Source organism: Podarcis muralis, chromosome 8 (genome assembly GCF_964188315.1).
Source record: "Podarcis muralis chromosome 8, rPodMur119.hap1.1, whole genome shotgun sequence".
In the NCBI taxonomy this organism is placed as follows: domain Eukaryota; kingdom Metazoa; phylum Chordata; class Lepidosauria; order Squamata; family Lacertidae; genus Podarcis; species Podarcis muralis.
This window is the reverse complement of record NC_135662.1, coordinates 88,065,746-88,088,934: the sequence shown is the minus strand read 5'-3', so window position 1 is coordinate 88,088,934 and position 23,189 is coordinate 88,065,746. Positions and strand designations below refer to the sequence as shown.

Genomic DNA, 23,189 nt, shown 5'->3' with positions numbered 1-23,189 from the left:
GAAAGGAAAGGAGGTTGTTAGCCGCTTTGAGACTCCTTCGGGTAGTGATAAAGCGGGATATCAAATCCAAACTCTTCTTCATCCACCCACCCCTTCCTCTTCAAGGTGGGGGTTCAAATGCATGTTTTATATCACAAGCATAGGTTTAGAAAGGGGGGAAGCCACTAGAGGAGGCATGTCCAGTCTGTTTCAGGGGTCTAATCCGGCCTGCCGGTCGGTTTAATCCAGGCCCTGGGGCAGTTTATGTCCTGGGGCAAAATCCTAAAAAAAGTTCAACAACTTCAATCCAGTAAAAAGCTCAACAACTTTGGGGTAAAATCGAAAAAACAACTTCAATCCTAAAAAAAGGTCAACTTTGGTTGGTCTTCATGCATGTTCTTCGCTTCATCAAATCTGGCCCTCTTTGACAATTTAGAGTGGGAAAACTGCGAATGGAGTACCTACTGAGCGCCTTTTCTCAGTTGCCGCCTCCTGAGGTTGAAGGCTCACTTGTGTACTCTGGGGAAGGGACATTCCCAGTCACTTGTCACCCTTTCCCCACACTGCCCCAACTGGTTCTCTGCAATGCTGAACTAGATTTTCCTGTTCCTGTGGGAAGAGGGCATTGAAATAGGCTGACCCACAGACATAGATACGGGAATTTTACATTATTGAGGATATAGCACTTACAGGGGTTCACTTACAAAGATTAAAAAAGATTACAAAATAGCCTGGCAAAGACTTCGTGCCTTCCAAGAAGTGTGGAAAATGAAGAAATTTTGTGGTGAGTGTGTGTGTAGAATGAGTCTGAGCACATGGCAGCAGCATCCTTGCACTGGGAGAGACTCGCCTAAAGGTGTGCATTCGTGTCTTTCATTCTCTTCCCCCACCTCCACTCCAGGTTCTTACAAACTTTTAAGATATCTGGGCTCATCCACAAACAGCAGCCTCCTGCTAGTGCCTTATTGCTAAGGAATTTCCCATTGTTTTATCCCTCCTGCAAGTTTTTGTTCTAATAGATCAGGCTTTTCCAACTTGGTTACCTCTGGGCTATGCTGAAAATGTGGTTTTGTGGTTAAGACTAGGTGAGTCAGAAGAGTTGTAGTTCTGTTGATAGTTTGTTTTGTTGGAGGTCTGGGGAGAAGTTGAGTTTTACATCTTCAACAACAACAACAACAACAACAACAACAACAACAGGTTAAGAGAACTTCCAGAAAGGGTTCATACGGTTTCTGCCTATTCCTCAGCAGTGAATTCATCTTCCTGCCCTTTTTAAAAACACTTTTTCATTTTGAGAGTGGAACTTCATTTAAAAGCACAATAGAAGAATTATCTTCTGAATGCTGCCCTTCCCCCACCTGATACTTGCTGGAAATGGCTCTTTTTCTCCCATGCATGTGGACAGTTGTTATGCAAATAAAAGGATTTTGAGGCCAGAAGCCGGCGCCATGGCAAACACTTGCATTTCATGGAAATGTTTGGAGTAGCTGGTATTAAGAGAGTTAGCTGGCTTGCGACAATGATCTGAAGAGAAACTTAACAGAGGATTGAGTTTGATCCACGGTGTGGAATTGCCATCTTTCAGGTTATTCCTTGGGGACCAATTTCCCTGTTATACAAGCCATTCCCTTGTTTAAAATGGCAATATGGGAATAGCTGCATAAGTGGGTACTCACATAAAAGTCACAGGTATACTGAGAATGGAATTTCAGCCAGAGTTTCTACTGTATTTGTTGACAAAGGGCCTGTTCCTTTCACAGCAGCAGAACAGGCAGAAGTGAAACTGTCTTTTCCCAATATGCAGATAGGGAAAGTCAAATCTCCTGAATTTCTGCCTGTTGTGGATGTTATAATGTCATAGTACCTCTGCCATGAAAGAGTGAACAAGCATTGACTGATACATCACAACCAAATACCTGAAACCAGATCATATCTGCAGCAGAACTGAGGGATGCTTCTGACTGTATGATTTTAAGAAAACTTGTTTGGAACATATTCCGTGGTACTTACGCTGTAAGGATGGGGCTATAAGTCACATGAGTCATATCTATTTCTGAAACAACAACATGAGAAGTCCAGGCTTGTTTGCTTGCAAAACGGATTTTCTGTGTCACATGGATCATTAAGTCTCATTTCCACCTCATCCACACACACCCCAAATATTTCACACAACCCCTTTAGCTCAGTTGAGCTACTTAATGAATACAGAGAGCAAAATAAAAAATCAGAAACAATCCATGTGAATCCATGGAAAAAGTTAAGCAAGCAAGCAAACAACCAACCCCCAAGTCAATATTCTGAGTCTGGGTCCATCCACTTTTCCCATTGCTTAGTAGTTAGGAAGACTTGCTCCTGCAGTGGCATAGAACTCTCTGCATGAAGCTTCCAGCCTGGCAACTAGATTGACTGTTTGACAATATTTGATTGCATTTTATAATCAATGCCCCTTGACAGTATTTGACTGGTCAATTGACAGGCATGCCAATTCTATCGATATATAAACCTTTCCAGCCAAGAGCATCTGCCTAGGCGTTCATAGGCAAGGCAGGGCTAAGTTGCTGTGGGTCTGATTTTCAGCACTGCAAAGTCCCTGGCAGCCATTGCCATGTCACAACCCCTGCTAAGAGGCCACAACTAGTTTTTGACAACTCGGTCCTTTCCCTCTTGCTAGAGATGTGTCTATTGCCCTCCATGCCAGTTTGATGCTACAGTAAACATTTTGTGAACTGCTGACTGTCTGTCTTCAACAAGTATGCAAGAAAGTTGATTTTCTGTATTGCTGAGAATCGGTGGCTTGTTCTGCCTTTGAAGGGTTCCATATACAGTGAAAGCTTGCACATGTTTCACCAATATAAGTTAAAACCATACCCTCACTTTGTGTCTCTGAAAATGGCAGTGCGCTGCTCATTCCATCCCTCTGCTCATTCTGACCCTCAAGTTTGTAACCACAATTCCCAGATTTTGCTGTTAGAGCAATTATGGGAATAGGTTGACTAACATAATGCTTCTAAGAACATTGAAGTAATTTTTGCTTGCAAAATAGGGACTTGGGATTGTTTATCAGGACTAGTCTGACACTTGGGATATAATTAGAGATGTAAAATTTCCAGAAATGTTGAAGAGTAAAAAAAACAAGGAAGTGTAGAAGTATAGATAGAGTATTATTCCAGTTTTTTAAAATATATGGGCCGCTGTTTATGGGTGATACTGTACTAAGTCATAATCAGAGGTCCAACGATTTCAGCAGAATTTCTCTCTCTGTGTTGAATACTGTATCTCACCAAATCACTTCTAATTAAGGGGAGAGTAAAAATGGAAAGATGTGCTTACTTGAAATAAATTGGACTTCAAATAGCAAGGGGCGTAGAGTTCAGCTCATTTATGGCATGCATTGCAGTCCTCTTGGAGAAGGATGTTGAGGTTCGTTTCAGGATCTAGTTGACTTTTCCAACCCTGAAAAATGGCCAGCCAATGGAAAAGCCCATAAATTTGAGTCATTTAAGGTCCCCAGCATCTTCTGACACATTAATTCTGTGGCAGCGGCCAGCATCTGTCACAGTGTGGGTCTCTTGGGATTCAATAGGGATGCCTGCTGCACTGCCGCAGTGCTAATCTCTTAGCAGACAAGGGGTGTCTCTCCTTTCATTCCCCCAACAGATTCCCAAAGGAAATTAATGGGTGGAGCAAGGAATCCCTTTAAAATGGTTGTATAGTATTTTCATTTTTTAAAAAGCTGCCTTGGCGGTCCCTTAGGACCAAAACTGTGGAGTGTTCAATGGCTGACTGGCTGCCTCACTCAGACGTGTTTGTTGAAGGGTAGGTGGCAGTCCTACGGATTCTTTTTGCTGCACAGGTAAAGCACCTGTTGGAAATACTGGAAGTTCATCATGCTAATAATTAAGGAAGCAATCCTAACGGGCTGGGGTGATGTGGAATAGCAGATTTTCCACAGCAGCCCTATAATCTATTCCAGCATTTTAGGGGAGTGTGTGCGTATGTGTGTAGCACACCAGTTCTAGGCAGTGCAATGCTCTTCTTTGGGGCTTTAGGTTAACTAGACTTTTCAGTGGGTGCAGCAGCACCTGAGTGAAGGTCCACACCACCAGCGGAGCCCCTAGAGCAGGCATGGCCAAACCTGGCCCTCCAGCTGTCTTAGACTACAATTCCCATCATCCCTGACCCCTGGTCCTGTTAGGTAGTGATGATGGGAGTTGTAGTCCCAAAACAGCTGAGGGCCAAGTTTGGCCATTCCTGCCCTAGAGGGGACATTCCGCAGCATCCTATCCCTGCACCACAGAGTAGGGGTTAGGATTGCTCTGCCCAGATGTCTGCTTCATAAATCCACAATTTGCATATCCATAACATTGCATATCTGGACGCGGGTGGCGCTGTGGGTTAAACCACAGAGCCTAGGACTTGCCAATCAGAAGGTTGGCGGTTTGAATCTCCGTGACGGGGTGAGCTCCCGTTGCTCGGTCCTTGCTCCTGCCAACCTAGCAGTTCGAAAGCACATCAAAGTGCAAGTAGATAAGTAGGTACCGCTCCAGCGGGAAGGTAAACGGCGTTTACGTGCGCTGCTCTGGTTCACCAGAAGCGGCTTAGTCATGCTGGCCACATGACCCGGAAGCTGTCTGCGGACAAATGCCGGCTCCGTTGGCCAATAAAGCGAGATGAGCGCTGCAACCCCAGAGTCAGTCACAACTGGACCTAATGGTCAGGGGTCCCTTTACCTTTAACATTGCATATCAGACAACTTGTGCTTCCCAAATTTGGTAGACCTAGATACAGCAACTGTAAAGTATTATTTCATTTCTTTTGAGCAGACTTCTGATGGGATATTGGCAGACTTCTGTTTCCTGCTGAAGGTGGGTATATTATTTACAGTTTAGATAGTCAACTTTAAATTATGCCTCTGGCCTGAATCTTTCCAGAGAGAAAGATCAGAACAAGCTTCAGAAAGGGAAAATTTCCCTGAGCAGTTGTTGAAGAATGAGGGCAGTAAAAATGGTGGATGCATTTGGCTGGTTCTGTTAGGCAGTCACATGGTGTAATTTGTGGGCCATGGGTTTTAATTGGCCCGCCTTCCCTTACTGCTGTGCTGTCACAGGCTCTGGCGACTGTATGACTGTCAGTCAGTGTTAATGTGGCCTGGGTTGTGACATTTGCTATGGCCTTTCTGGAATGCTTGTGTTTAAACATCAAAACAGGATTCTCTGTGTGCCTGTTGGTGGTTGCATGACTGCCTCAGCCCATGAAAGCATGGCCAAAAGTCAACATTGGCTAATTAAAAGCCACAGCTGCCCCAAGCTGATGAATTTATGCTCAAGGCTTCATGCGATCTGTGTGTCAAGCAGGGCTGCAAGCTCCCCTGGACTGAAGCAAGTTGTGTGAATGGAGCTGGACAAAGCAAAAAAAAAAATTGAACTCAAAGTTTCATGAGTGTTTGCAAAATAGAAAAGGCAGACTTAGCTTAATTCCACTGAATCAGTAGTCTGTTGACTTAAGTTGCTAATAATTACATGGATTCTCCCAGATAGTGTGATTAGCCAAAGGTGGATAACTTGTTACTTTGGCTTCTCATCCTAACAGTAGGAAAGTGTTTTTTTGTTCTTCTCTCAGTCATTGTTGCCTTTCACCTGTGGAGGTCCAAGTAGATTCCAGCTAAGGATCCGCTGCTGGTCAGTCTTGTTCCTTGAATTGACACAGCAGGATTGAGAGGGTTGTGTTCCAGACTCCATCTATTACGCTGGATCCACACAGTATTGTAGGGTGGGTTTGTTTCAGGAGTGTGCTCATCCTGTTGCTGTTGTGCCTGTTCTTTTTGGAGACCTTTGACCTAGTAAGTGTGGCTTCGGTGAATGACTGCAACTGCTGGCCATGGGTGTCATTGCTTTACTTTCTTCAGCTATAATCTGATAACCAGAAGTATGCAAAGCATTCCAAATACAGGCTCACGGTTTGACTCCTCAGGAAAGGTTTTCTTCCCTATTGCTATTTATACAGTACTTGTTTCTCTCTGTGTTACAATTACAAAATGAGTTGTGTCTTACATTACTCTTGCCTTTTTAAAGTGCGCATTCAGTGACTTGGTGTGCAAATCAGGCAAAACATGTGCCCTGAGGCATTTTTTATGTCAGGCATTGCAACATTATAGAGCTGCACATTTAGGAAAAAAACAGCAGCCAACTTTCACAGTGATCTCTAAACCAGGAGTGAAAAAATAGCGGTTTGTAGCCCGTTGCATTTTTTTTTTACTGTAGGTATATTTCACAAAAGCTGCTTTCTAGTTTTTCAAAGACCACAAATGACTAATGGGTTTGTGTGCCTATGTGTAAAACAATGTTACAGACCAGTAACCTTTGTGAACTTATTTTGAAGGCACAAATAAAAACCTCAGAGGTGGAGCCTGGTGGGTTCCCAGGGGTTGGGGTGAGAGAGGGGTCTGGAGCTTGCGTCCTGCTTGCAGGTTCCGCACAGGCATTTGGCTGGCTACTCTCAGAACAGGATGCGGTCTAGATGGGTCATTGGCCTGATCCAGCATATGTTTTTATGAGTTGCATCTCAGTATCCTGGTACTAGGACGATGGTAGTATGTAGAGTGAGTGGAAGTTCTGCAGATCAGCCAAACAACACAAACATATTTGGACCCATTATACAGAAGAGGCATTCAGCATTGAGAAGTGTTTGGTTTTTACTGGATTTAAGTGTCGAGAATCATCAGTGCTATATTTTATAACTCCATCTGTTCCATTCTGCTCTCTTCATCCTCCTTCACATTTTGGCTACCTACAGACTCTGAATAGTTTGAAAGTCTGTTGGCTTCCATTGCCTTGTGTGCTAGTTGCTCTAACTCAGGGGTAGGCCGCCTAAGGCCTGGGGGACGGATGCGGCCCAATCGTCTTCTCAATCTGGCCTGTGGACGGTCCAGGAATCAGCATGTTTTTACATGAGTAGAATGTGTGCTTTTATTTAAAACGCATCTTTGGGTTATTTGTGGGGCATAGGAATTGATTCATCCCCCCCCCCCCAAAAAAAAATAGTCCGGCCCACCCCATGGTCTGAGGGACAGTGGATCGGCCCACAGCTGAAAAAGGTTGCTGAACCCCTGCTCCAACTTTTTCGCCTCTTTATTGAATTAAGAATAAACATGCTCACTGGCTCATTTTTTTTGCTGTACTACTTAGGAATGATCATGTTCCATACATCTATGTCCTTAGTAAACACAATCCGTACATACACTTTGCGTTTTGGTCTTCATGTGCCTCCTTTCTAAACACTCAGATGGCTCTTAGGATTTGGGTCCACTCTGAATAACCATGCATGCAAAGACATTTCTGACCATCATTTACTTGGAATCAAGTCCCATTGTCTTCAGTGGGGAGAACTTTTAGGTTAGGTTAGCATTGTAGTTAGGTTAGGATTGTAGGTTAGGATTGTAGCAGAGACATCACCTTGCCAACAAAGGTTCGTATAGTTAAAGCCATGGTTTTCCCAGTAGCGATGTATGGAAGTGAGAGCTGGACCATCAAGAAGGCTGATCGCTGAAGAGTTGATGCTTTTGAATTATGGTGCTGGAGGAAACTCTTGAGAGTCCCATGGACTGCAAGAAGATTAAACGTATCCATTCTGAAGGAAATCAGCCCTGAGTGCTCACTGGAAGGACATATCCTGAAGCTGAGGCTCCAATACTTTGGCCACCTCATGAGAAGAGAAGACTCCCTGGAAAAGACTCTGATGTTGGGAAAGATGGAGGGCACAAGGAGAAGCGGACGACAGAGGATAAGATGGTTGGATAGTGTTTTCGAGGTTACCAGCATGAGTTTGATCAAACTGTGGGAGGCAGTGGAGGACAGAAGTGCCTGGCGTGCTCTGGTCCATGGGGTCACAGAGAGTCAGACACGACTAAACAACAACAACAACAACAACAGGATTGTAGCCTTACTGATTTTCTGTGGTGCTGCATCAAAATACTTCTCTGGAACGTGCAATTCCCATTGATGAAGCTCTGATGCCGTTTGGAAAACATCTTTCTGATTTGTTAGAAATGTGTGCCCTCTCAGCAGTCAATTAATGCAATTAATGCTTCTGTACAAGTCTTTTTTCTGATTATCACTGGGGAGGCACATCTGAGTATTCTGGTTTGGGGAAACCACATGAACACAACCAAACTTAAAGAGAAGAGATGGTATGGGCAAACTGGTTGCGGATCACTGCTTTTTAAAGTTTGTTCCATTGAGAACCACTGCTTTGGCTTCTTTGTTGTTGAGAACCACACACTGTCTTACCCTGTATCCGTATAGTGGGGAAACAACTTGAACCGTTCCCCAGCAGCTTTCCATTTTGTTTCCATGCATTTGCCATCCCTCTGGTGTTTGAGCCACTTGCACAGCTGAAGAGACAAGCTGCTTTTCAGTTTAAATTATTCTGAAAGCAGCATGTCTATTTTTCCTTTGTTGCTTTCATCATAGCCCACAAGTGCACCAAGGACAATGGCATAGGCTAAGACATACCATTGATGAAGATTAAAGGAACAGTGGAGGGTGCACAAAGTCCTGTTTAGAAGAGCTTAAGATTTTGTTGAAGACTCTCTGCAGTTGCCGCCTCTGACCTGTAAGCAGTCTTCCTTTTGACATTCAGACAGCCCTTAACACACACTGTGGCCAGTCCAGCCAGCCTTCTCACAAAACTCTCTGACCTGCCACAGACAAACAATTTATCCAGAAGTTGGGCATCGCCACCGACAGATCCTCATAAGAACCTTTTCTTGATAGACTGCTCATATTTAGCATTTTTTAAAAAAAATGACAGCTGGCCAGCTCTGAATTGGAAATTTAGGCGTGTATGAACTCTCATTGGGATGCTGCTGCAGTGTTGGTCATTGTAGTCCAACTTTTTGCGGTCTTCAGTTACTACAGATTCTAGTTTGGCAGAAGGATGTATACACCCTGGGCTCCTTCACAGCTTGCCAGCCATCCTTAAAATCCAATAATTTGTTCATAAAAAGTGCCATGAATGGAAAGGACTTCAGAATCTACCAGGATGGTTTTTATTCAGCCAAGTGCTACTACACAGAGGTTGAAATTAATGAGCCTAATTAGTAATGCCCATCAATGGGTGTACTCTGAGTAGGACTGGCATTGAATTCCACCATATGAAAATAGCTGCACCCTTCCCATTCTATCACATCGGCAGCAAATGGAAAAAGCTACTAATAAAATTGATAATACTGCATCCACTAATATCAGAAAGGTATCTTGCTGGTATCTTCAACTTTGGACCAATAATGCAATTTTGTGTGGCTTTGTAATGTGGATGTCTGTATGGGTGGAATGGAGAGCTAAGTGCTCTAAAGAGAGTGCTCTGAACCATCTTGGAGAGTGCTGAAGAGGAGACCGTCTCTTTTACTTCAGGCTAAACCCAAGTAACTGTAATGCAGCTCTGGGCTTCTCAGGAATGTTGACATTGAACATGCTCATTGTTTTCAAAAGATCATGGTCCCTGCAGTTACGGGAGTGTATATGAGCTGTTCTCTATGACTGTTCAGTGACTAGTCTTGTCATTTTCTTGCATGTTATGCATTTTATGCCCAACAACTCCCTTTCCACTTTTCTGTATCCAGTAATACCTTGGTTTACAAACTTAATCTGTTCTGGAAGTCTGTTCTTAAACCAAAGCGTTCTTAAACCAAGGTGTGCTTTCCCATAGCAACGGGGGACTCAATTTCCAAATGGAACACACTCAACAGGAAGTGGAACATGTTCTGCTTCCAAGGCAAAGTTCATAAACCAAAACACCTACAGTGGTACCTCGGGTTACATACGCTTCAGGTTACAGACTCTGCTAACCCAGAAATAGTACCTCGGGTGGAGAACTTTACCTCAGGATGAGAACAGAAATCGTGCGGCGGCAGCGGGAGGCCCCATTAGCTAAAGTGGTGCTTCAGGTTAAGAACAGTTTCAGGTTAAGAACAGACCTCCAGAACGAATTAACTTCTTAACCCGAGGTACCACTGTACTTCCGGGTTTGCAGCGTTCTTAATCCAAGTTGTTCATAAACTAAGCTGTTCTTAAAGAAAGGTACCACTGTACAGTATTGAGTCACTGTCCTGTGTATTATGCATATTGAATGCTCCCTGTTTGGTTACCTGTGTGAAATGCTAGTCCTTCCACCCAGTTTGCAGGAGTCCTGGGGACATTCCTGTTCACTGTTTTGTGTCTCAGGACTTCGAGATCTGTAAGCCTTGCAGCGGGGATGGTATACTCCTCCACCCATGGGCCAACTTTGACAGATCGACAGCACCATCAGCCTGTCAATCACTTGACAGTACAATGACATCAGGCAACTCATTTTCCTTTAACCTCATGGTTTATGGCAAATGCACAACCCTTTGCAACCACTGATGATCAGCTGATCGTTGGCACTTTCAAAACCCTTGCAGGTGCTTCCATAGTATTTGGAAAGCACAGTTGCTCACAACTGGGTGATGTTGGCGCTTGAAAGAGCTGTGCTCTCTCCTCAGCTGCACTAGAGAGTTCTTGATGTGCAGCCAGTTTCAGTGGAGCTCACAGTTGACTCTAGACAGCTTTGTTTGCAAGCCCCATTATGAAGCCATGTTCTTGCCTGCCTCATAGCGGGTATCAGCAGGTGTGGGCAGGGCCAGCGACCCATGAGGCAAGGGGAGGCAACTGCCTCATGCGGCAGGACCCACAGGTACAGCAGACCCCAGTGTGGATCTTTATTCCGTACTTGTAGATCTTCACTCACCCCTTCCCTGGCAGAGAGGAGGACACCATCTTGTGCTTTGCCTCAGGTGCCAAACTGCATTGGGCTGGCTCTGGGTGTGGCGCAGGTGGGTGTGGTTTGGCAAAAGCAGCTTCTTAGGACAATTTGCAACCCATGTAGGTCATCATTGGGTCTACAGGATGGAGCTTCTCCATCCTGCCTTACAGGCTTTAGAAAAATCAGTGTTCACAAGTGTTGGAAGAGCACACTAATCTCAAGCCAGGCTGTTTGTGCAAAGTCCTTTTTCACCAGAGTTCCCCTTTGTGCGCTCTAGGCATGAGGCCAGTGATGTAGCCCAACACAGTTTCACTTGCTACAGGCTGAGCTGTGACCAACTACAGAGTTTGCATTAAGGAAAGGGCTTTAGTAGTGCTGCTTTTATTAGTATCTGTATTTTACTAGATCTGTGTTTAATATTGTTTAAATTCTATTAAGAGTTGAATTACCTTTTGACAATTATCTTTTATATGCTTTTAGCTTTTTGTATTTTATCACTGCTGCTTTAATTTGTGTGAGCCTCCTTGAGTCTCAACCTGGGGAAAAGGTGGGATATAAATAAATATAATAATAATAATTTGATGAAATCTTAAGTTCAGTTGTGGCTGCGTGGGAAGCGATGGGGACGTTATTTTGGGCTCTGAAGGGACATAATTTACGTGACTCTTCTTTGCTGGAGTCATGTTATGCTGTCCCTGGAGACAGGACTGTTATGTGAGGGAGTTGAGGCTAACAACCTCCTCCTTTCCCAGCTCTGCCCAAGTCTGGCTCCTCTGCTAATGGAGGTTTGCCAGGGTTACATTGGCATAACCCTGGTGGCACGAGTGTGGCTCCCCAATGCCTGCGTTTCTTCAAGGTACTCCAGTGCACAATCAATTTTGTTGGTATTGCATATTATCAGGCTTTCATTTTCTTGCTCAAAGCATTGCTGCAGTTCCTGATACCCCCAGGCAGAGCTGCCTAAGGTCTGGCACATGGGTAGGCAAACTAAGGCCCGGGGGCCGGATGCGGCCCACTCGCCTTCTCTGTCCCCCGGTCCGGGAATCAGAGTGTTTTTACATGAGTAGAATGTGTGCTTTAATTTAAAATGCATCTCTGGGTTATTTGTGGGCATGGGAATTCGATCACCACCCCCATATAGTCCAGCCCCCCCAAGGTCTGAGGGACAGTGGACCAGCCCCCTGCTGAAAAAGTTTGCTGTATCTGGCATGATGCAGGTGGGATGAGGGGAGGGGACTTTCCTTTCCGGCCACCTCTTAATGTTCAGGATTAGAGAGGCAGTCATGGCAGCCTAGTGTTGTGAAGAGGGACGCAGTGCTGTGCCAGAAACCCACACAGATAATTCTGGCTCCTGCTTCATTATCATCATCCTTGCCTCATTCTTTGTTATGTCATGGCTTATTTATATGCTGCATTTTGGCCCAAAGCTTATCCCCCCCCCCCCCAAGTGTCAAGCAGCTTTAGAAGAGTGGTCGCTGGCTTTCCTGTAGTTCTGGTCAAGGGGCTGTAGTAATATCCCCACTCTTGGTTGTGGAAATTTTGCTTACTCCTTTCTATTCTATTGAATCTAGTCTTTGGTTTCGCAGTACAGTGGTACCTTGGGTTACAGACGCTTCAGGTTACAGACTCCGCTAACCCAAAAATAGTACCTCGAGTTAAGAACTTTGCTTCAGGATGAGAACAGAAATCGTGCTCCGGCGGCACAGCGGCAGCAGGAAGGCCTCATTAGCTAAAGTGGTGCTTCAGGTTAAGAACAGTTTCAGGTTAAGAACAGACCTCTGGAACGAATTAAGTTCTTAACCCAAGGTACCGCTGTACTTAACCTGGTGTGTTCTCAAAAAATAAACTCTAGAGCAAACTTATTTTTTTTCTTGGAAGAGTGGGAAATGTCTGTGCTGTTTCTCTTCTTCACCCCCCCTTGTCTGCAAAACAAAAGGGGTGGTGAAAATATGTTAAAAGGTAGTTAATCTGGCATCTGCCAACAATAAACAAAAATGTCCCCTTCATTTTACTTGAAAGCACTGAGTACTTTTAAAGTTGCCGATGTGATAATTCATTTAAGATTACCACGAATAGTCATTTTCAATGTAGAAGATGTGAGGCACAGGCAAAACTCATTTTCTTTGACTGCAGTTGTTCTTATTAACAGGTTTGGTGAAAAGAAAGTATTTTGACTTTTGTCTACAGATTCTGCATTGCTTTGATGGATTTCTGAAACGATTAATACAGTATTTGCATTCCTGAGCTGTTGACAATTCCAGGCCCAATCCTCACTAACACAGAATTTCTCTCGCTCTCAAGGGTTTTGCTCATGGTGCCATTTAGTTGTTTGTCAAGTCTGCTTTCAACCTGGAGGGACTCTGGAGCAGCAGTGCTTTCACCTGTGATCTGCTGCTGGGTGAAGCTGCCATCGCTCTGCCCCTCTCATGGAGGAGCAGGCTGTAAGGCTGGGCCAATACAGCTTGTTCCTCCCTCGGCTTCTTTAAACTGCTCCTGCCCCCCAGATGAGTGATCCCCGGTGCAGTTTAAGGCTCAGCTGGGAGGCAGGCGCCTTCCCAACCCCCAGCTGAGCAGAGCAAACAAGCTGCATTGTCCTGGCTTGCTCTCCCTAAAATATATATCTCTTGAGTGTCAAAGGCCTTCCATGGAGGCAACTCACAGAGCTGATAGAACATGTGAAGTACAGTGGTACCTCTAGTTACGAACTTAATGTGTTCCGGAGGTCCATTCTTAACCTGAAACTGTTCTTAATAAGAGGCGTGCTTTCGCTAATGGGGCCTCTTGCTGCTGCTGCTGTGCCGCCAGCACACGATTTCCGTTCTCTTCCTGGGGCAAAGTTCTCAACTCAAGGTAACTCTTCCAGGTTAGCAGAGTTTGTAACTTGAAGTGTTTGTAACCTGAGGTGTTTGTAACTCGAGGTACCACTGTAATTCCAGTATAACGCTTGGGGACTGCAAAGCTTATGTTTCAAGAACTGTCCATTTATTTCCACCCTCTGTTTCCTGTTTCTTTGATCAAGTGTCAATCCATAAGATAAGTCATCCTGTTTATTCAGCAAGTTCTGGTGAGGAACCTCATCAAAAACATTAGAGAAGTTCAAGACTATATAGATAGAGGTGAGCTGATGGACATGCTTGAGAACCACTTCAGACAATTAAAAAATGTTGGTTGGACCATACATCCCATAGTAGAAGTCCTGCTGATTTCTCTTCAAGCACTGTTTTTTTGTTTGTTTTTTTAAAAAAAACTTTAGTAGTGCTTTCTACCAACTTACTTGAGAAGCACATCAGGTGCATGGATCTGTGATTTCCTGACTTTCCCCAGAACACTGTTTCAATATTGGTGTGAAATGGGCTACTTTCCAATCTTATGGTATGAAAGCCACGGTCAGGTTGCATATTTTTTGTTAGATAATAAATGATGTTACATCTGAATTCTTTCAAAATTCTCAGGAGTATATCATCCATACCTGGTTTTCTGTTTTATCAATTTTCTGTAGAACTTCATCCCTTGTTACTTCTTTTATTCTATGTATAATTCTTCCAATGTCCTAGCGGGAAAGAGCAATCCATATGTCGGTATGTCGCCAGTATCTTTTGCTGTGAAGACTAATGCCAATAATTTGTCCAGTTTCTTTGCAATCTCCCTATTTTCTTTCAGTAGTTCTTTTACTCATTTGTCATCTGGTGCTACAACAGTCTCCCATGCCTGGTTTCCTATTTCTGATGTAGCTCTGATGATGATGATGTTGTTGTAATGTTAGCCACAAGGACCACTACTGTAAGGAGAAAATCGGGGCATCTTTAGGATGCTTTTCTGTATGCTGGGTAGGAAATGTGCTGCTGGACCATATGGTCAGAGAGCGCATCCCATAATATAGAGGTCACATCTGAAAAGTCTTGTGTTTCCAGAACCTGTGTATCTGACCCTCTGGTCTGGGATGTGGAGCTGGGCATGACCCTTTCATCTTAGTTGAAACTGGTTGAGTAAAACAGGATGGTTTACCTTTGAATGCCTGGAAGTGTGCAATGACCATTAGCTCTGTCTCCCAAAATGGAGGTCTGACAGGCCGAGAGCTGGATGTGATGTACTTTAGACTTCCTACTCCTAATCTCCTTAACCTCACCATCTGCTGCCATCACTGTTAGATGATAACAAATACAGTTTTTCCATGAGGCCCCAAACAGCACTTAAACTGTTGTAGTCTCATAGCACCAATCTTTAACTCTTAGGAAGATACTGGTGTCTAAGGTGATAGTGCGTTCTGGCAAAGGACAAAGCTTTTATTTTATTTTTTCACCGATAACTTTAAGCTAGAGTCACGGAACATCATGGATAAGTTTTTTAGCTACCAGTCAGAAACATTATTTGTTAGGAAAGAAATGTAAGATCCGAGAGAAGCACAATAGAATTACGTATAAAATCAAACTTAGTAGCAGAGTTCAAATTCCTGCCAGGGTTGCTCTGTTTAACATAAGCTTCACCCGTAAACATTGACAAATGATAGTGCTCAAATTTACTCCGTGAAAATATCTACCTCCTGATTGAGTTACAGAGCAGGCCGGGCAAGTTTCTTTTTATCAGTTGGCAACCTTGTCTTTAACAACACTAGGCCAGCCAGTCTGCCTTTGGTCTTCAACCCCAGATACATACATTCAACCTGGCATTGCTTTGTATTTTTCTCTGCCTGGTGGGCATGACTGGTACCAGATTGTGTGGGAAACTGCCCTGCTAGAAAAGTTAACCAACAAAATTAAATTAGCACAGGCACAAGCAAAAGAGGATGCCTTCACACCAGTGTGGCTCCCCTTTATCACATATACAGCTCAACAGGACAATGACCTGACCCCTCCAACAGCGTACACATCGATATGGCTAATCTGACCCAATCCCCCACCCCACCGTTTCACACATATAAACAAACCAGACCGCAACCAACTGAATGTACCAACCATGTACCGACCGTCTAGTCCCTTGCACTGAAATAAATAAATAAATAAATAAATAAATAAATAAATAAATAAATAAATAAATAAATAAATGACCTACTCACGTGACCCTGACACAGAAACCCTGCACAAACACTATGCAATAGAATGAAAGATCAGTATTTTCCCTTCTTCCTCCCTTGCTCTCTCTCCCTGCCTCTTTCCCCCCAGTCGCATATGATGTCTGCAACAGCAGTGTCTCACACCGAATGGAACTGAACTGTGAAAAAAGACTGTGAATGGAAAACAGAGATGCTAAATGTACCTTTGCTATACAAGAAAATCTGTAATAAAAATTAAATTAAAGAAGAAAACTGGCAATCAGGTGCTCATACGAGTATTTAAAGCCCTAAATGACCTGGGCCCTAGATACCTGAAAGATGGCCTCCTTCCCCACATTCTCTCTGGGGGATCAGATCCTCTGAGGTGCCCTTGGGCAGTTTGGGAGAGGGCAGTCTCCATGCCAGGTCCTGGGTTGTGCTATTCTCTCCCCACAGAAGTGCGTCTAGTGATGTTAAATTCTCGAGAATATTCTCGATTAATGAGAATATTAGAGAATTTTCATTTAAAATAGGAGAATATTCATTTTAATGCATTGAAAATGATATAATTTTAATGCATTGAAAATGATATAATTAGTTAATATACATGTTTATTCATGGGTAAACGTGTTCAGATGGAAAGCAAAAACTGCAAAGATACGTTTATTCAATGGGGCAATGCCGGGAATTCCATTCTTTGATTTTTTGCACCAAACTTGAAATTGAAAATTCAACACGAATGACTCACGTTAATCACTAGGCCAGCCACTTACCATATATTTACCATCAACTTGAATTCTAATTATGTTGTGTATGTATGACTTTTAAAATAAAAGGAATACAGTATAAAAAAATCTCAGGTCCACTACATGAGTATGTTCTTTAATAATCATATCTACATACAGAAATGTCAACTGTTTAAATCAAGGCCACCTCACATGCTGTTACACATAATTGTATAGGCCTAGGTACTTTAAGTGTATAAAGCAGGTACTGTATAGGCAAACTCCGGCCCTCCAGATGTTTGGGACTACAATTCCCATCATCCCTAGCTAATGATGAGATGATGGGAATTGTAGTCCCAAACATCTGGAGGGCCAGAGTTTGCCTATGCCTGGTATAATGCATTAAAGCTCCTTTCTGTAAAAAAACAAAACATCCCACACTGTATGGCCAAGGGTATAGAATTGCTAAGAATAAGGTCACACCAAAATAGGAAAAAGGCTATTACATATGGTTGAAATACATACGAATTCAAATGTTCATCAAATTAAATGAATAGCATGTTTAAAACTAAAAAAGAAAAAAAATGTTTTCTGTAGTTCACATTTCAGAACTGCCAATGGTGAATGACACAATGCCCAATAATGTAACTGGATCAAAAAAATCATTATTCATTACTTACACTGGCAATATCACAGCTTGACTTATTATTTACTAGATTTTTTAAATGTGTGTTGTAAAACTGGTTCTTTCCTTAGAATTTACAGTTTGGAGAATATTTTCTGGAGAACTTTCTAGGAGAAAATATTCTCGAATATTCTCATTCATGAGAATATTCTCACATCACTCAGCGCGTCTGGCACCGTTCTTAGTGTGTCCTTCCTATTCCTCTCACCTTGGTCTTTGACAACTGAATGTGTGTTTTCAGGAACCCTGTGACTTACAGTTTTGAACTGTTTTTAATATTGAATTTTAATTAGTTGGTAAACGGATCCTGGGATCTAACGGAGAAGGGCAGGAAATAACATTGAGTAAACAATAATAATGTTATCCGCAGTACCAGCCTGTTTTGCACCAGCCTACCTGCCTGAACTGATCACCTTCATGTTGTTCCTTAAAGGCTTGATCTTTTGGGCATGGTTAACCATTCCATGAATACTTTTGGTGATGTGATGCAACTTGGGGCAAATTATCATTGAATTGGATGCCATCCTAGAAGGAGTTTTCTGTGCCTGGCTACCTGGCCCCAGGGCGCAGACTTCTTTAAATGTCTAACTCCACAAAGGCGCTCTCGCCCCAACACCCGCCTGCTATAGTAGCATAATGTTTGTGATACTTATAAACTGGCAGTAGGTGGTGCTGCTAGTGCTGATTACATAACAGCATAACGTAGCGAACAGGGGGACTTTTCTTGAAAATGCCCTTGCCTTCTCTGTGGTAGACAGGAAGAAGCCATTATAGTTCCTTGGGAGGAGATGATGTTTACTTTACATTAGAGTGGTAATGGGTTTTTCAAGCAAAATCTCCTAACTCTTAATTTGCTTGCAGAAATTCAAATGCAGATTCTCGTAATTTGATTTCTACCCCAACATTAGCAGTTAAGCATGCTGTGGGGCTAGAATATTTTAGGAAGAAGCAAGAAGCCAGCAAGTTGATACTTAAAACATTATCTTAAAACACATTACAGTGGTACCTTGGTTTACGAACTTAATCCTGTCCGGAAGTCCGTTCTTAAACCAAAGTGTTCTTAAACCAAGGTGTGCTTTCCCATAGCAGCGGAGGACTCAATTTCCAAATGGAACACACTCAACAGGAAGCGAAATACGTTCTTATTCCAAGACAAAGTTCACAAACCAAAACACCTACTTCCGGGTTTGCAGCGTTCTTAATCCAAGTTGTTCATAAACTAAGCTGTTCTTAAACCAAGGTACCACTGTACTTAAAAAAAAAGGAAAAGATACACCTCAAAGCCATAATTTCAGAATTCTAAAGAATTTTAAATCTGAAATGTATTAAATTTTTGTTGCTTTGTTTCAGCTCTTCACTGTACAAGTAAGCAACTACAGAGAGGAGACAAAGACAGATTGCTTGCATAAGAGGATCTTCAGTTAAGAAAGAACAGTCAACCAAAGTGTGGTAGGCAACTTTTTAAGTCTTGGTTGTTGTAATGTGGGTTACAAATTAGCAGAATGGACCTACTGGTCTCTGTGAGGCTCTGCTTGAAGCCAATGGAATGTTTGCCATTACTTTCAACAGGAGGGAGGTGAGCTCTCAAATTCTTTTTCGCCTAATTAAGGGACACTTGGTCAGGAAATCTGATTACCATCTGCCAGCCCATCAATAATGGAGCTTAGCAAAACAGCTTCGCTCCATCTGATTACTTGGTCTAGGAATCACACAGCAGCCGCCCACCATTCTAGGTGACCCAGGCTGGCAGATGATGTGCAAGGAGGGGCCTGGGCTGAGACTCCAGAAGGGGCCACAATTTGCACTCCAAACTTCTACCTTGTTAGTTCTCATTTCTGTAACTCGGTTTTTCCATGGCTCTTTGTTTATTCCTTCCAAAATAAGCTACAATGTGTGCATGTCCGCTGTGCCTTAACACTTGGGGTATCCTAGAAGGTTTTGTTCGGGTTTTAAATGCTGGTGTTTTGCTTTGCACCAAACCAGCTTGAATGATTTTTGCCACCAAAAATGAAGAACTGCCTCCTGGCAGAGATCCTACTGGAAAGGTTTAACACGTCATCTTAATGGTTCAAACTTAGACAAAATAGATGCCATCATAAGTTAACAGTGAATATTATAACTTAATGTAAAATGTGAAGATTCAGATCTGTACGTCAAATCTGCAAAATGGAGTTTCACTTCCAACCCGGCAAAAGCACTATTTAAAATGCATGTAACCATTTAAACCAGCTTTTCTCAACCTGTGGGTCCCCAGATGTTGTTGAACTACAACTCTCATCACCCCTAGCTAGCAAGGCCAGAGCTCAGGGATGATGGGATTTGTAGTCCAACAACATCTGGGGACCCACAGGTTGAGAACTGCTGATTTAAATGTTCTCATGCGTCATCCCCAAACCAGCACACAAGTTTGTGCATGTGTGTGGGCTTCAGCCAGATTGGATGGCTTTAAAAAAGGATTGGACAAATTGATGAAGGATAAGAACATCAATTCCTGCCAACCTAGCAGTTCGAAAGCACGTCAGAGTGCAAGTAGATAAATAGGTACCGCTCCTGCGGGAAGGTAAACAGTGTTTCCATGCGCTGCTCTGGTTCGCCAGAAGCGGCTTAGTCATGCTGGCCACATGACCTGGAAGCTGTACGCCGGCTCCCTCGGCCAGTAAAATGAGATGAGCACCCCAACCCCAGAGTCGGCCACGACTGGACCTAATGGTCAGGGGTCCCTTTACCTTTACCTTAAGGACATCAATGGGTACTAGCCAAGATGTCTGTGCACTGCTTCCACGTTCAGGGGCAGTAATGCTTCTGAACACCAGTTGCTGGAACCCACGTGGCAGAAGGGTAGGGCAGAGTGCCCTTGCGCTTGGGTCCTTCCTGCGGGTTTCCCATGGGTACGTCCCATTTAGTCCAGGATGCTGGACTGGACGGGCCATTGGTCTGATCTAACAGCCTCTTTTTATGTTATTGCCAATTTAAGCTCACTTTTGGATATTGCATGTGTTTGGTTGACCTTGCTCCCAAATAATCAGGAATATCCAAGTTGGATTTATTTTGACAACTGTTTGCAAATGTTGCTAACACTGGTTTTCCCAGAAAGGCTCATCACATCTCCCCTGTGCTTGTGTGGGACCTGCAAATGCAGTGCACCTAGTTTCAGCTCTCAGTTTTACAAAGTAAAATGATTGGTGTTTTTTTTAAAAAAATAATAATTCATTTTTAACAGCATTATTTATATTTAAATCATTTTCAAATTTCACACATCTGAGATTACTTGAATCTTCGGACTTCCCCCTGCCCCCCCCCCGTTTCAAATATTTGTCTATTCTTTCTACTGCATTTAATTACATTTTCCAAATTCATTTTATATCCACTTTTATCTTTAACCTTATTACATTATAAATGTTATAACAATCCTGCTAATGTTTTTAAATATCTACAGTGATCTTTAAGGTACTCTATAATTCCCCCCCATTCTTTACTAATTTTCTTCTCATCTTGGTGTCTGATCTTCATGGTCATTTTTGCCGTTTCGGCAAAGTCCATCATCTTGGTTATCCATTCTTCTTTGGTTGGGACTTTCTTTTCCTTCCATATCTGGGGGAAAAGCATTCTTGCTGCTCTTGATGCATGCATAAACAGTCTTTTCAAATCCTTTGGTATTTCATCACCTATTATTCCTAATAAGAAAACTTCTGGCTTTTTGACAAAGGTTATCTTAAAACATTTTTTCAATTCATTATATATCATTTCCCAGAATTATTTTGTTACTTTGCATGTCCAGCACATGTGGTACAATGTGCCTTCTTTTTCCTTACACTTCCAATGTAAGTTGAAAGTGTTTTTATACATTTTTGCGAATCTTATAGGAGTCAGATACCAACGATACATCATTTTCATATAGTTCTCTTTCAACGTACAACAATCCGTAATTTTTTTATCCTCCTTTCACAACTTTTCCCATGAGTAAAGTTGTATATTATACTCAGTATTTGATATTGGGCTCCAATATGACTATGATTGTAAGTCCAAACTTACATGACACTCAGTGGGAGAACCAACAGACTTAGAAATAATAGGCAAGAATTATTATTTATACTGCTTAACGCCAAAATAGCCTTCTAAGCAGTTTACAAGTTTCAAAACCAATGTCACACAAGCATTAAAATATAAACAACTATAATTAGGGCGTCCAATTAATATAATTGTTTAAAACTTTTAAAAGATAAACACCCATAACTAAAATATGCAGTAATAGGATACTTGAGTCCATAGAGAATATTGAAGAAGGGAGGGATATCAAATGGTAGCATTTGAGTAACAAAATAAAGAAGCAAGCCACACCTTGAGGCTCTTGTCTGTCCGAGGAGAAGGGATGGGTTCTGTCTACTAATCCGTAATATACGGCCTTTTCTATTTAGAACTCTTGTGATCCCTCTGGAGTGAAAATTTTTAAGGATTAGCTGGGGGCCTGGAGCTTCAGTTGAATATTCATGAGGCAGGGCCTTCTCTCCCTCCTCTTCCCACCTCCTGCTGTAGCTGAATCTCGTCTCTTTATTCAGCTGAGCTGAGAGTCTCTGCAGTGCATTAGGAGAGCTGGCAAAACATTCTGTATCAGCAGGACAAGGGGAGAGCGAGGCATCAGCATTATCCTTTGGAACTTTGTCCTGTCTCCATTTGTTATTGAAAAGTATAAATGCAGAATAAGCTGCTGGAAAGGCAAAGTCAGAAAAAAGAAAGTGTCACTATTTGGGGGCTGCTTCAGACAAAGGCAGTTTTCCTAAATAGATGTCTCTTCCATGTGGACCATGAAATGGCTTGGCATGTGGCAGGAAGTCCTGGCTGGTGATGGGGACACACCATGTTTGGTGTGGGGAAACATGCACCTCTGCATTCATCACATGTGCTTTATCCAGCACACCTCCATCCTCCTACCAGTTGTGACATGTTTGCTCCAAGGAACGCTGTCTTATCCACTTGCCTGATCATGTAATGAAACATCACTCAGGAATGTCAATTGTCACATCTTAGCGTTTCAGGAGAGGAGAGCACAACAGAGCGCTGTCTGCAGTGTATTTAGATTAGGGTGAGAGCCAAATCAAGGACCTGGAGACTTAAATGAGTCACAGGCTAGATATTGGGTGGGTGGGTGTTTTGGTAAGAAAAGGCAGGACGTTGGAGGAAGATCTAAGAGGAGTGTTGCTGTTAACGGTAATGGGGAAAGGTGAGTAAGGATTCAGAAAGTCCAAGCGGAGCATGTTTAGTTAAAGGGCCTGAAAATGCAGAGCAATATCTTCATAGCCTAGGAATGGCTAAAAGAGCAGGCAGGAGGAGAAGGTGAAAACTGTGACTGATGAGGCAGCTGCTGTGGGGGGGGGGGCGAGGGGGGAGAGAAGGTCCTTCCTGCTTGCATCTCTTGGCAATGGGAGACGGGGCTGCAGATGGGAGTATCTCAGCCAGCGTGTTGCTGAATAGATGGTTGTGGAGGGCAAATGCTGGAACCAGCTGGGGTGACTCAACAACAGCACACTTACGCAGTGCTAGCTGTGACACCCCCACATCCGCTGCTGTCTCCTGGCACTGAAAAGGAAGGGTGGGGAGGCTGCCCCTCCAACAAGCAATTTGCCTCATCGGTTGTTTCTGCTTCCGCACGTTGCAGGTGTATTCACATGTAATGGTGAGCCAAATCATGGCTAAGTGCAAATGTGTGGGCTCCTAGGGTGAAGATCGTGGCCACTGCACTCCTTGGGAGTAAGTAATGGTTTGGCATAGAACCCAGGCTCATGGCTTGTCTGGTGTGAGACAAATCACAAGCCTGGGTTTGTACTTCAGCTAAACCCAGCAGTCACTGCACCCTGGGTCAGCAGCAGGGTTGCGAGAGGTGTGCTGTGGCTGCAATAGTTCATGGGAAGCCATGGTTTGGCTTTGTGTTACGTGTGAACCAGGCCAAAGTGTGTTTCTCACGACTCCCTGAGATGCCTCATTAGGTGGCTTTGCT

At 43.2% G+C, this 23,189-nt stretch overlaps 1 protein-coding gene across 6 annotated transcripts in view; it reads left to right on the top strand.

Moving 5' to 3' along the window:
* The window catches only part of CXXC5 (CXXC finger protein 5), a 65,402-nt gene that overhangs the window by 17,080 nt on the left and 25,133 nt on the right, over nt 1-23,189 (top strand). For 5 of the 6 annotated variants that reach the window (XM_028738271.2, XM_028738274.2, XM_028738269.2 and 2 more), the window contains exon 2: nt 18,548-18,646. The exons of the other annotated variant lie outside the window; for it this stretch is intronic. The gene's annotated coding sequence lies outside the window, so the exon portion shown is untranslated. The remainder of the gene's footprint in view (nt 1-18,547; nt 18,647-23,189) is intronic. 6 annotated transcript variants of the gene reach the window in all.